This window comes from Hyla sarda, chromosome 12, assembly GCF_029499605.1.
Source record: "Hyla sarda isolate aHylSar1 chromosome 12, aHylSar1.hap1, whole genome shotgun sequence".
Lineage (NCBI taxonomy): Eukaryota > Metazoa > Chordata > Amphibia > Anura > Hylidae > Hyla > Hyla sarda.
This window is the reverse complement of record NC_079200.1, coordinates 37,027,588-37,041,387: the sequence shown is the minus strand read 5'-3', so window position 1 is coordinate 37,041,387 and position 13,800 is coordinate 37,027,588. Positions and strand designations below refer to the sequence as shown.

Here is a 13,800-nt window from a genome sequence, read left to right as displayed (position 1 = left end):
TTATGTAGGCAGCGGCCATCTTGACGCAGGGACGGGGTGGGGGTGCGCTTGGTTCTCCTTGTTTACTACGCGCCATTTTAAAAGAGGGCAAGGTTTCAATAAACTTTATTGAGAGTGGACACGTGGATCATGAAGGGATTTGGACGTGCCCCTTTGCATGCGTGATATGTGAAGGGGTCTTTACCAAGCCCTAGGGAGATTTCTATTGGTTGGAAAGGGACTTTGTTGCTGTGGTAACAGAGATAATTGCAGTACCATGTGATCACATGATCGATCTATTAGACCAGGACTGGACTTTACAGCTCAGTGCATTTATGGACATTAGGCTCATACTGCAGGTGATCCAAGGTGAATATATTGTACAGTGCTCCCTCAAGTTACAATATTAATTGGTTCCAGGACGACCATTATATGTTGAAACCATTGTATGTTGAGACCAGAACTCTATGGAAACCTGGTAATTGGTTCTAAAGGCACCAAAATGTCATCCAAAAATAGGAAAAAGTGAGAAAGAAAAATAAGTAGATAACTAATATAGATAAAGCAAATCCTTACATATAAAAGTAATAAAGATCTGCTGGGAGCTGTACTCACTGTCTATGTCAGTGTTTCCCAAGCATGGAGCCTCCAGCTGTTGCAAAACTACAACTCCCAGCATGCCCGGACAGCCAAAGGCTGTCCGGGCATGCTGGGAGTTGTAGTTTTGCAACAGCTGGGGGCACCCTGCTTGGGAAACACTGGTCTATGTAGAGTACAGGAGCTTCTTCGGGGTCCTGTACAGTACAGGCAATATCCTAAAAAAGTAACATGGAGCCGCCCTCACCTGGTGTCCAAAGTAGCAGCTAACCCTGGTACAGGTAAAGTGTACAGAACATGTAATACCTCCCTGTACTGTAGGGGGCGCTACCAGACACCAGTCAGTGCATGCACTTCAGTAATACAGGGGTTTTACCAGTGAAATGCCCATTCTGATTGGTCAGTTCTTCCAGCCATTCACACGTTTCACAGATCTGGACTGTCTGTACATTGTATGTTGAGTCTGGTTTCAACTAACAATGGTCCAGAAAAGACCATTGTATGTTGAAACTCTTGTATGTTGAGGCCATTTTAAGTTGAGGGATGACTGTATTATCACCACCCAGCTTTCCTAAACCCCTGAATAGTAAATAAGCTGGCATATGTGAGATTACGACAGATCATGGCATTGCAGACCATCCAATACAACTACACAAAGGCTTTGGTCATGTGATTCCCAGGTGACTGTCATGGCCGCAGGAACAACTTTGCTCAAATATTTTTTGCCATGTTTGAACAATTCGCACCCAGAAATCTAATCTAAATCTAATTTGAGACAGATCAATACAATTTACATGCAAGTATGAAAATACTGAGACACCCATACAGGACATCCCATTCTTAAAGGGGTATTCCAGGGAAAAAAAACTTTTTTTTTTTTATATGAACTGGCTCCAGAAAGTTAAACAGATTCGTAAAAGGGGAGAGCACTCTTAGGAACAATATCACCTTATATCAGTAGAACGGTCCTCGTGACCTGTGTCAGTGTCTCCTGCGGGGTGCACATACAATAGTATGAAGTATCCAAAGTAAATACAAAAAGGGGCACATACGAGCACTCACCGCAAAGTAGAGACAATCAGGTGTGTAGGTCCGGTAACGGGGTGCCGGGTCTCGACATCGGCGCTGGCGTGTGGCGCTCGGAGGCTACGCCGGCAGTTTCGCACGTAAGTGCGTGCTTCTTCCGGCCTCTTAGAGGCCGGAAGAAGCACGTACTTACGCGCGAAACTGCCGGCGTAGCCTCCGAGCGCAACACGCCGATGCCGAGACCCGGCACCCCGTTACCGGACCTACACACCTGATTGTCTCTACTTTGCGGTGAGTGCACGTACGTGCCCCTTTTTGTATTTAGATTTGTAAATTACTTCTATTAAAAAAAATCTTAATCCTTCCAATAATTATCAGCTGCTGAAGTTGAGTGGTTCTTTTCTGTCTGAAATGTGTGCTCTCTGCTGACATCTCTGCTTGTCTCGGGAACTGCACAGAGTAGAAGAGGTTTGCTATGGGGATTTGCTTCTACTCTGGACAGTTCCCGAGACAGATGCCATCAGAGAGCACTTAGATAGAAAATAACACCTCAACTTCAGCAGCTCATAAGTACTGAAAGGATTAAGATTTTTTAATAGAATTCATTTACAAATCTGTTTAACTTTCTGGAGCCAGTTGATATATATAAAAAAAAAGTTTTTTCCTGGATAACCCCTTTGATCCATAGCCACAAGTTTCCCGTCCAGTGTGTCTCCAGCTGTTGCAAAACTACAACTCCCAGCATGTCTGGACCCATGCCATGATGCTCCTGGTGGGCACAGTTTATGTGCTGATGTTAATGCCAGTTATAGAGTCATGGCGAATTCTATACAATATAGGCCTCAGTACTTGGTGACTCCGCTCTGTTAGGGTGCTTTCACACCACGTTTTTTACTTACGGTTCCTGAATACGGCTGGGAGGAGGGGGGCGGGGCTTAATTGCGGCGCCCGCACTCAGCCGTATTTGGGAACTGTATTTAATGCATGTCTATGAGCCGACCGGAGTGAACCGCAGCCTCCAGTCGGCTGCGGTTCACTCCGGTCGGCTCATAGACATGCATTAAATACGTTTCCCGAATACGGCTGAGTGCGGGCGCCGCAATTAAGCCCCGCCCCCCCTCCTCCCAGCCGTATTCGGGAACCATAAATAAAAAACGTGGTGTGAAAGCACCCTTACTCTTCGTGGCTGAGTTGCTGTGTTTTGAATTGCTTTCACTCCTCTGTAAGGGCTCAATTACAGCAGGCGCCGCCAAAATAATTGACAGTAGGAGCGCACGACGTGCGCACTCTGCGGCATTCGCCCAAGGAATGAACATGTTCATTCTTTGACAGATGTCCATTCCGCAGTGTGCACAAAGCAGCCGGATCCCATTGGGACTCTGTGGCGAGCGGAAATCTTCTGGTGGAATGTTCACAGTGCGGACAGTCCCTAATATCACTCTCAGATATTAGGACCCACGGATGGTGGAAGATCCAGGAGGGAAGACATTTCTCACTTGTTGCAGTGACGGCTCCTATAAGGGCACGTTCAAACAGCTGATTTTTTGCAGAATGTCCGCCTGAAACATCTCTGGTAGACATTCCACAGACTGAGGCGCCGGCAGAACATGCTGGAGCTAGGACCGCTTGGAAATACGCTGTCTTGATAGAAACAAGGCATTTCTGTGGGGATTCTGCAGAAAGATTAGACATGTCAATTTCTTTCTTTCCACTGTGGAAATTCCGCCTTATGCACGGTGCAGCAGAGTCCCATTGAAAACAACCTTTCTGCAAGATTCCGCTCAGAAATTTGGTATTGTGGACGATGCCTAAGGCTAAGTTTCCACTTGGGTTTTTTCTGGAAGTTTTTGGATATCTGCCACTGCAGTTTTTGAGCCAAAGTCAGAAGTGGATCCATAAGGGAGGAGAAGTGTCAGTCCTTCCTTTATATGTCCTATTCCTTTTGAAAAACTGCAGTGGCAGACATCCAAAAACTGCCAGAAAAAAACAAGTGGAAACTTATCCTTACAGGACCGTGCTGGTATCACTGTGTTCGTAAGTAAAGTCGGCCTGCGTTATTAGGCGATGTTCAGACGTCAGAATTTCTGTGCTGAATTTTGCTTGGAATTTTGCACAGAGATTCCGCTGTAGCAGAGTCCCATTGAACTCAACAGGATTCTGCTGCGCTGTGCACACCGCAGAATTTCTGTGCCAGATGTTTCTGGCACAGAAATTCTGATTTCCTTGTCCCATAAAGAACGAACCTGTTCATTTATTTTTTTTGCAGATTCCGCATACAATGCATAGTTGTCTATGAGGGCGCATTCCTGTGCGGTCCTAGCTCCGGCATATTATGCTGGTGCCCGCACTCTCCGGAATGTCTGCACAGAGATTTTCGGTGTGGACATTCCGTAGTGTGAACATAGCCTTAGGGGCTGGATATTTTACTCCTGTGGCTACTAAAAGATAGTGGGGGAGATTTATCAAAACCTGTGCAGAGGAAGAGTGGTGCAGTTGCCCATAGCAACCAATCAGATTGCTTCTTTCATTTTCCACAGGCCTCTAAAAAGAAATCAAAAGAAATGAATTTCTTTTTTGGATTTCTCTTTAGTATACAGCCCCTAAAAAGTACTGGAAGGATTAAGACTTTTTAATAGAAGCGATTCACAAATCTGTTTAACTTTCTGGTACCAGTTGATTTAAAAAAAAACTTCCATGGGAGTACCCCTTTAACCCCTTAAGGACGCAGGACGTAAATGTACGTCCTGGTGCAGTGGTACTTAACGCACCAGGACGTACATTTACGTCCTGTGCATAACCGCGGGCATCGGAGCGATGCCCGTGTCATGCACGGCTGATCCCGGCCGCTGATCGCAGTACGCGATTTCAATGAATGATGGGATCGCCCGCAGCGCTGCTGCGGGGATCCGATTATTCAGAGCGCCGCACGGAGGTCCCCTCACTTGCCTCTGTCCGGCTCCCGGCGTCTCCTGCTCTGGTCTGAGATTGAGCAGACCAGAGCAGAAGATGACCGATAATACTGATCTGTTCTATGTCCTATACATAGAACAGATCAGTATTAGCAATCATGGTATTGCTATGAATAGTCCCCTATGGGGACTATTCAAGTGTAAAAAAAAATGTAAAAAAATGTAAAAGTAAAAGTAAAAAAAAAAGTGAAAAATCCCCTCCCCCAGTAAAAAAAGTAAAACGTCCGTTTTTTCCTATTTTACCCCCAAAGAGTGTAAAAATTATATTTAATAGACAGATTTGGTATAGCCGCGTGTGTAAATGTCCGAACTATTAAAATAAAATGTTAATGATCCCGTACGGTGAACGGCGTAAACGTAACAAAAAAAAAAGTCCAAAATTGCTACTTTTTTAATACATTTTATTAAAAAAAATTATAAAAAATGTATTAAAAGTTTTTTATATGCAAATGTGGTATCAAAAAAAGTACAGATCATGGCGCAAAAAATGAGCCCCCATACCGCCACTTATACGGAAAAACAAAAAAGTTAGAGGTCATCAAAATAAAGGGATTATAAACGTACTAATTTGGTTAAAAAGTTTGTGATTTTTTTTAAGCGCAACAATAATATAAAAGTATATAATAATGGGTATCATTTTAATCGTATTAACCCTCAGAATAAAGAACACATGTCATTTTTACCATAAATTGTACGGCGTGAAAACGAAACCTTCCAAAATTAGCAAAATTGCGTTTTTCGTTTTAATTTCCCCACAAAAATAGTGTTTTTTGGTTGCGCCATACATTTTATGATATAATGAGTGATGTCATTACAAAGGACAACTGGTCGCGCAAAAAACAAGCCCTCATACTAGTCTGTGGATGAAAATATAAAAGAGTTATGATTTTTAGAAGGCGAGGAGGAAAAAATGAAAACGTAAAAATGTAATTGTCTGAGTCCTTAAGGCCAAAATGGGCTGAGTCCTTAAGGGGTTAAGGTAAAATGATTGAGGTCATTACAAAGGACATTAGGTTCCCGCAAAAAAATAAATAAATAAAAAGCCCTCCTATGGGTCTGTGGATGAAAAGATAAAAGAGTTATGTTCTTAAAGGAGTACTTTTTTTTTTTTTATCCAATGGTGCCTGAAAGTTAAACAGATTTGTAAATTACCGTATATATATATGTAAAAAAGGAACAAGTCTGTTGCCGGATTTATTCCTTTTTTCCATATATTGTGTGAACTACTTATCTGTGTCACCACCGTAACGCATGGAGCAAGTTTTTACAATGATTGTCTCTATCTGATTATTTATGAACATTCCTGGATATTTCCATTTAATATATTTTTTGCACTTCATTTTCCGTTAGGTGCCACCCTCCGTTTTTTTTCTGTATTAACTATAGATTTGTAAATTATTTTTATAAAAAAATCTTAATCCTTCCAGTACTTTTGTATACTACAGAGGAAATGGTTTTCTTTTTGGAACACAGAGCTCTCTGCTGACATCATGACCACAGTGCTCTCTGCTGACATCTCTGTCCATTTTAGGAACTGTCCAGAGCAGCATATGTTTGCTATGGGGATTTTCTTCTACTCTGGACAGTTCTTAAAATGGACAGAGGTGTCAGCAGAGAACACTGTGCTCGTGATGTCAGCAGAGAGCTCTGTGTTCCAATAGAAAAGAATTTCCTCTGTAGTATTCAGCAGCTAATAAATACTGAAAGGATTAAGATTTATTAATAGAAGTAATTTACAAATCTGTTTAACTTTCTGGCACCAGTTGATTAAATAAATAAAAAAGTTTTCCACCGGAGTACCCCTTTAAGGACACAGCTTTTCCAGCAAAGTTCCCCTTTAAGAACATAATTTTTAAATTAATTTTTTTTGTCTTGTCCACAGTGCTCTCTGCTGACACTTGATGCCCGCGTCAGGAACTGTCCAGAGCAGCAGAGGTTTGCCATGGGGATTTCCTCCTGCTCTGGACAGTTCCTGACAAGGACAGAGGTGTCAGCAGAGAGCACTGTGGACAAGACAAAAAACTAAATTCAAAAAGAAAAGAATTTCCTTTGTAGTATACAGCTGCTTAAAAGTACTGGAAGGGTAAATATTTTTTAATAGAAGTCGTTTACAAATTTTAACTTTCTGGCCCCAGTTGATTTAAAAAAAAAAAAAAAATTGTTTTCCTCCGGAGTACCTATTTAAGGGGTTAATGGGAGTTGTGTGGACAGCGTTGTTTACGCTAACAAATTGGGAGTTGCGCAAAACTTCCTTTGGCTGACAGGACACAATGGGAGTTGTAGTTTCGCCACTGTTTCGATGTACATAGCCAGTATTTTTTAGGCTGGGTTCACATCACGTTTTTGCCGTACTGTTTTCAATCCGTTTTTCTAAAGAGAAACCGTATGGCAAAAAAACAGATGGAACAGTATGGGAAAAAGTAATCCGTATGCGTTTTTAAACAGTATACTGTTTTTAAAAGTGCATACAGTTCCGTCAGTTTTTATAGAAAAAAAACCCATACGTTTTTGAAAATGTCCATTTTTAATGGGAGGGGTCTTGGGTGGGGACTTTAGGATTCAAATGCGCATGTGCAAAGTAAAAACGTATAAGTTTTTCCCGTATGGAACCGTATACATGTGCGTTTCCCATTGACGTCCATGTTAAAAAAAAAACATATGCGGTTGCAGTACGGTTTTTTAACCGGAGACAAAATCGTGGTCAACCATAAAAACCGTACTGCAACCGCATATGTTTTTTTTTTAACATGGACGTCAATAGGAAACGCACATGTATACGGTTCCATACCAGAAAAACGTATAAGTTTTTACTTTGCACATGCGCATTTGCATCCTAAAGTCCCCACCCAAGATCCCTCCCATTAAAAATGGACAAAATTTTTAAAAACGTATGTTTTTTTTTTCTATAAAAACTGACCGAACTGTATGCCCTTTTAAAAACGCATACAGTTTACTTTTTCCCATACTGTTCCATCCGTTTTTTTGCAATACGGTATTCTTTAGAAAAACGGATTGAAAACAGTACAGCAAAAATGTACTAAATAAGGCTGGGTCCACACTACGTTTTGTCCCATACGGGAGCGCATACGGCAGGGGGGAGCTAAAACCTCGCGCTCCCGTATGTGACCGTATGCGCTCCCGTATGTCATTCATTTCAATGAGCCGGCCGGAGTGAAACGTTCGGTCCGGTCGGCTCATTTTTGCGCCGTATGCGCTTTTACAACCGGACCTAAAACTGTGGTCAACCACGGTTTTAGGTCCGGTTGTAAAAGCGCATACGGCGCAAAAATGAGCCGACCGGACCGAACGTTTCACTCCGGTCGGCTCATTGAAATGAATGACATACGGGAGCGCATACGGTCACATACGGGAGCGCGAGCTTTTAGCTCCCCCCTGCCGTATGCGCTCCCGTATGGGACAAAACGTAGTGTGGACCCAGCCTAAGGCTGGGTTCACACTACGTTTTTGCCGTACTGTTTTCAATCCGTTTTTCTAATGAAAACCGTATGGCAAAAAAACGGATGGAACAGTATGGGAAAAAGTAAACCGTATGCGTTTTTAAACCGTATACTGTTTTTAAAAGGGCATACAGTTCCGTGTTTTTTTTTAATCTTTTTTATTTTTTTAAACCCATAAGTTTTTGAAAATTTTGTCCATTTTTAATGGGAGGGGTCTTGGGTGGGGACTTTAGGATACAAATGCGCATGTGCAAAGTAAAAACCGTATACGTTTTCCCGTATGGAACCGTATACATGTGCGTTTCCCATTGACGTCCATGTAAAAAAAAATAAACATATGCGGTTGCAGTACGGTTTTTAAACTGGAGACAAAACCGTGGTCAACTACTGTTTTGAGTACGGGAGAAAACCGTATTGCAAGTAAACCGTACGCATCCGGGTGTATACGGTTTTCAATACGGTTCCAATAATGAAAACGTATACGGGAAACGTACTTGAAGAACGTGGTGTGAACCCACCAAAGGCTGGAAACTACTCCAGGCATGAAGTGGTTTATACAGTATTTCCCAACCAGGGTGCTTCCAGCTGTTGCAAAACTACAACTCCCAGCATGCCCGGACAGCCAAAGGCTGTCCGGGCGTGCTGGGAATTGTAGTTTTGCAACAGCTGGAGGCACCCTAGTTTGGAAACACTGGATTAATAAGACTTTCACAGTTTTTTTTACTTTGCATGGACTGTATTACTAGCAGTCAGCTGAGGTCACAGTAAGCTCCTCCCTCTCTCTGCCCACACAGGTCATGTGACGATACTAAAAAGTCACGTGCGACGGACATCCTTGTCTTTGTGTAGGATGGGGCGGAGCCCAGCCACATGACCTCTATTAAGAGGCGGGGCTAGTGACGTGTCAACTGCCGTGTAGGAGGAATGCTGGAAGCCGTAAAGTGCCTGAAGTAACTGCCCGCGGGGCTATAGCGGTAGGTGGGCGGGGATAGAGAGGTCATGTGATGCAGAGAGCGGTGGTCTGTGACTCAGGCAACACTTCTGGGACTACAAGTCTCAGCAGTTCCGTGAAGCTGAATATTCTTCCTCACTTCCCATCCACAGACCCATATAAGAGACTTATTTTTGTGCCAATTGTACTTTGTAATGACATCAGACGTTTTACCGCAAAATCTACGCCGAAACCAAAAATAAAATATTTGTGGGGTGAAATTAAAAACAAAAAAAATTCCATTTTGCCACTTTTGGGGGGGGCTTCCATTTCCATTGCACTTTTCGGTATAAAAGTGGCGCCCTATCTTAATACCATAAGTCCGTACCATTACACAATTTGTATTGGCGCCATTTTTGTTTAGATGGGACTTTGTGCTCTCTTGATATTTTTTATTATTTTTTGGCATTCGGCCTCTTTTTACGCAAATGTATTATCGTTCTATTTAAAGCAGTTTGGACATTTCTGCACACAGCGATACCAAATATGTTGTTTTTTTTATATTGTGGTGTTCTCCATTTTTTGGGAGCAGCAGCTGTATATTTTATTAATAGAATGCCGTACATTTAGACCTTAATGACAACCTCCATAGAATGCTAATTTGCATAATTAATTTTGACCTCTATAATTTTTTGTTTCTCGTTATACGGGCCTGTATGTATGAGGGCTCATTTTTGTAGTTTTTAACAGCTCCATTTTTGTTTTGATGGGGCTTTTTGATCCTTTTCTTTTTTTTTTTAATTATTATTATTAATTATTTCGGGAGTTGCAGTTAGTTACTAATTACAACTCCCAGCATGCCCTGAAAAAGCCTGAGGCTCAGCAACTGCCCCAAAGGAAAACTACAACTCCCAGCATGTTGGACTATATATTAGTATATAGTACAGGTCAGTGTTTTCCAACCAGGGGTGCCTCCAGCTGTTGCAAAACTACAACTCCCAGCATGCCCGGACAGCCGTTGGCTGTCCGGGCATGCTGGGAGTTGTAGTTTTGCAACAGCTGGAGGCGCTCTGGTTGGGAAACACTGGTATAGTATATATGGTGCAACATTCCGGGAGTTGGAGGATTGGTTGGATAAATGCCGGTCATTGCATTGATGGTATTTTTAATATAAAAATACCAGCAGGGTGGCAAAATACCAGGTGTGCCGGTTAAATACCGGCCAGGTGGCAACCCTAGTCAGAGTCCTCCTTTAAACGCTCTCTCTGTCAGTGACATATTTACAACCAGGTCCACAGACTAGTGTAAACACTGCCCCCAGGAGGTTAGTCTACAGTCCAGTGTAAACGCTGCCCCCGGGAGGTTAGTCTACAGACCAGTATAAACGCTGCCCCCTGGAGGTTAGTCTACAGTCCAGTGTAAACGCTGCCCCCAGGAGGTTAGTCTACAGTCCAGTGTAAACGCTGCCCCCAGGAGGTTAGTCTACAGTCCAGTGTAAATGCTGCCCCCAGGAGGTTAGTCTACAGTCCAGTGTAAACGCTGCCCCCAGGAGGTTAGTCTACAGTCCAGTGTAAACGCTGCCCCCAGGAGGTTAGTCTACAGTCCAGTGTAAACGCTGCCCCCGGGAGGTTAGTCTACAGTCCAGTGTAAACGCTGCCCCCAGGAGGTTAGTCTACAGTCCAGTGTAAACGCTGCCCCCAGGAGGTTAGTCTACAGTCCAGTGTAAACATTGCCCCCGGGAGGTTAGTCTACAGTCCAGTGTAAACACTGCCCCCAGGAGGTTAGTCTACAGTCCAGTGTAAACGCTGCCCCCAGGAGGTTAGTCTACAGTCCAGTGTAAATGCTGCCCCCAGGAGGTTAGTCTACAGTCCAGTGTAAACGCTGCCCCCCAGGAGGTTAGTCTACACTCCAGTGTAAACGCTGCCCCCGGGAGGTTAGTCTACAGACCAGTATAAACATTGCCCCCTGGAGGTTAGTCTACAGTCCAGTGTAAACGCTGCCCCCAGGAGGTTAGTCTACAGTCCAGTGTAAACGCTGCCCCCAGGAGGTTAGTCTACAGTCCAGTGTAAACGCTGCCCCCAGGAGGTTAGTCTATAGTCCAGTGTAAACACTGCCCCCAGGAGGTTAGTCTACAGTCCAGTGTAAACGCTGCCCCCAGGAGGTTAGTCTACAGTCCAGTGTAAACGCTGCCCCCAGGAGGTTAGTCTACAGTCCAGTGTAAACACTGCCCCCAGGAGGTTAGTCTACAGTCCAGTGTAAACGCTGCCCCCAGGAGGTTAGTCTATAGTCCAGTGTAAACGCTGCCCCCAGGAGGTTAGTCTATAGTCCAGTGTAAACGCTGCCCCCAGGAGGTTAGTCTACAGTCCAGTGTAAACGCTGCCCCCAGGAGGTTAGTCTACAGTCCAGTGTAAACGCTGCCCCCAGGAGGTTAGTCTACAGTCCAGTGTAAACGCTGCCCCCCCCCCCCCAAGAGGTTGTCTATAGTCCAGTGTAAACGCTGCCCCCGGGAGGTTAGTCTACAGTCCAGTGTAAACACTGCCCCCAGGAGGTTAGTCTACAGTCCAGTGTAAACGCTGCCCCCCCCCCACCCCAAGAGGTTGTCTATAGTCCAATGTAAACGCTGCCCCCAGGAGGTTAGTCTACAGTCCAGTGTAAACGCTGCCCCCCCCCCCCAAGAGGTTGTCTATAGTCCAGTGTAAACGCTGCCCCCAGGAGGTTAGTCTACAGTCCAGTGTAAACGCTGCCCCCAGGAGGTTAGTCTACAGTCCAGTGTAAACGCTGCCCCCAGGAGGTTAGTCTACAGTCCAGTGTAAACGCTGCCCCCGGGAGGTTAGTCTACAGTCCAGTGTAAACGCTGCCCCCAGGAGGTTAGTCTACAGTCCAGTGTAAACGCTGCCCCCAGGAGGTTAGTCTACAGTCCAGTGTAAACATTGCCCCCGGGAGGTTAGTCTACAGTCCAGTGTAAACACTGCCCCCAGGAGGTTAGTCTACAGTCCAGTGTAAACGCTGCCCCCAGGAGGTTAGTCTACAGTCCAGTGTAAATGCTGCCCCCAGGAGGTTAGTCTACAGTCCAGTGTAAACGCTGCCCCCCAGGAGGTTAGTCTACACTCCAGTGTAAACGCTGCCCCCGGGAGGTTAGTCTACAGACCAGTATAAACATTGCCCCCTGGAGGTTAGTCTACAGTCCAGTGTAAACGCTGCCCCCAGGAGGTTAGTCTACAGTCCAGTGTAAACGCTGCCCCCAGGAGGTTAGTCTACAGTCCAGTGTAAACGCTGCCCCCAGGAGGTTAGTCTATAGTCCAGTGTAAACACTGCCCCCAGGAGGTTAGTCTACAGTCCAGTGTAAACGCTGCCCCCAGGAGGTTAGTCTACAGTCCAGTGTAAACGCTGCCCCCAGGAGGTTAGTCTACAGTCCAGTGTAAACACTGCCCCCAGGAGGTTAGTCTACAGTCCAGTGTAAACGCTGCCCCCAGGAGGTTAGTCTATAGTCCAGTGTAAACGCTGCCCCCAGGAGGTTAGTCTATAGTCCAGTGTAAACGCTGCCCCCAGGAGGTTAGTCTACAGTCCAGTGTAAACGCTGCCCCCAGGAGGTTAGTCTACAGTCCAGTGTAAACGCTGCCCCCAGGAGGTTAGTCTACAGTCCAGTGTAAACGCTGCCCCCCCCCCCCAAGAGGTTGTCTATAGTCCAGTGTAAACGCTGCCCCCGGGAGGTTAGTCTACAGTCCAGTGTAAACACTGCCCCCAGGAGGTTAGTCTACAGTCCAGTGTAAACGCTGCCCCCCCCCACCCCAAGAGGTTGTCTATAGTCCAATGTAAACGCTGCCCCCAGGAGGTTAGTCTACAGTCCAGTGTAAACGCTGCCCCCCCCCCCCCAAGAGGTTGTCTATAGTCCAGTGTAAACGCTGCCCCCAGGAGGTTAGTCTACAGTCCAGTGTAAACGCTGCCCCCAGGAGGTTAGTCTACAGTCCAGTGTAAACGCTGCCCCCGGGAGGTTAGTCTACAGTCCAGTGTAAACGCTGCCCTCAGGAGGTTAGTCTATACTCCAATGTAAACGCTGCCCCCAGGAGGTTAGTCTACAGTCCAGTGTAAACGCTGCCCCCCCCCCCCAAGAGGTTGTCTATAGTCCAGTGTAAACGCTGCCCCCGGGAGGTTAGTCTACAGTCCAGTGTAAACACTGCCCCCAGGAGGTTAGTCTACAGTCCAGTGTAAACGCTGCCCCCAGGAGGTTAGTCTATAGTACAGTGTAAACGCTGCCCCCAGGAGGTTAGTCTATAGTACAGTGTAAACGCTGCCCCCAGGAGGTTAGTCTATAGTCCAGTGTAAACGCTGCCCCCAGGAGGTTAGTCTATAGTACAGTGTAAACGCTGCCCCCAGGAGGTCAGTCTATAGTCCAGTGTAAATGCTGCCCCCGGGAGGTTAGTCTACAGTCCAGTGTAAACGCTGCCCCCAGGAGGTTAGTCTACAGTCCAGTGTAAACGCTGCCCCCGGGAGGTTAGTCTACAGTCCAATGTAAACGCTGCCCCCAGGAGGTTAGTCTACAGTCCAGTGTAAACGCTGCCCCCAGGAGGTTAGTCTACAGTCCAGTGTAAACGCTGCCCCCAGGAGGTTAGTCTATAGTCCAGTGTAAACGCTGCCCCCGGGAGGTTAGTCTACAGTCCAGTGTAAACGCTGCCCCCAGGAGGTTAGTCTACAGTCCAGTGTAAACGCTGCCCCCAGGAGGTTAGTCTACAGTCCAGTGTAAATGCTGCCCCCAGGAGGTTAGTCTACAGTCCAGTGTAAACGCTGCCCCCAGGAGGTTAGTCTACAGTCCAGTGTAAACGCTGCCCCCAGGAGGTTAGTC

The 13,800-nt window shown here is 45.6% G+C and overlaps 1 protein-coding gene across 7 annotated transcripts in view; it reads left to right on the top strand.

Moving 5' to 3' along the window:
• The first annotated feature begins 30 nt into the window (after positions 1 to 30).
• Positions 31 to 13,800, top strand: part of G6PC3 (glucose-6-phosphatase catalytic subunit 3) — a 36,621-nt gene continuing 22,851 nt past the window's right edge. For 3 of the 7 annotated variants that reach the window (XM_056548100.1, XM_056548097.1, XM_056548095.1), the window contains exons 1-2: positions 31 to 348; positions 8,824 to 9,003. The gene's annotated coding sequence lies outside the window, so the exon portion shown is untranslated. The remainder of the gene's footprint in view (positions 349 to 8,823; positions 9,004 to 13,800) is intronic. The other 4 variants (XM_056548093.1, XM_056548092.1, XM_056548099.1 and 1 more) reach the window with 2 other exon arrangements.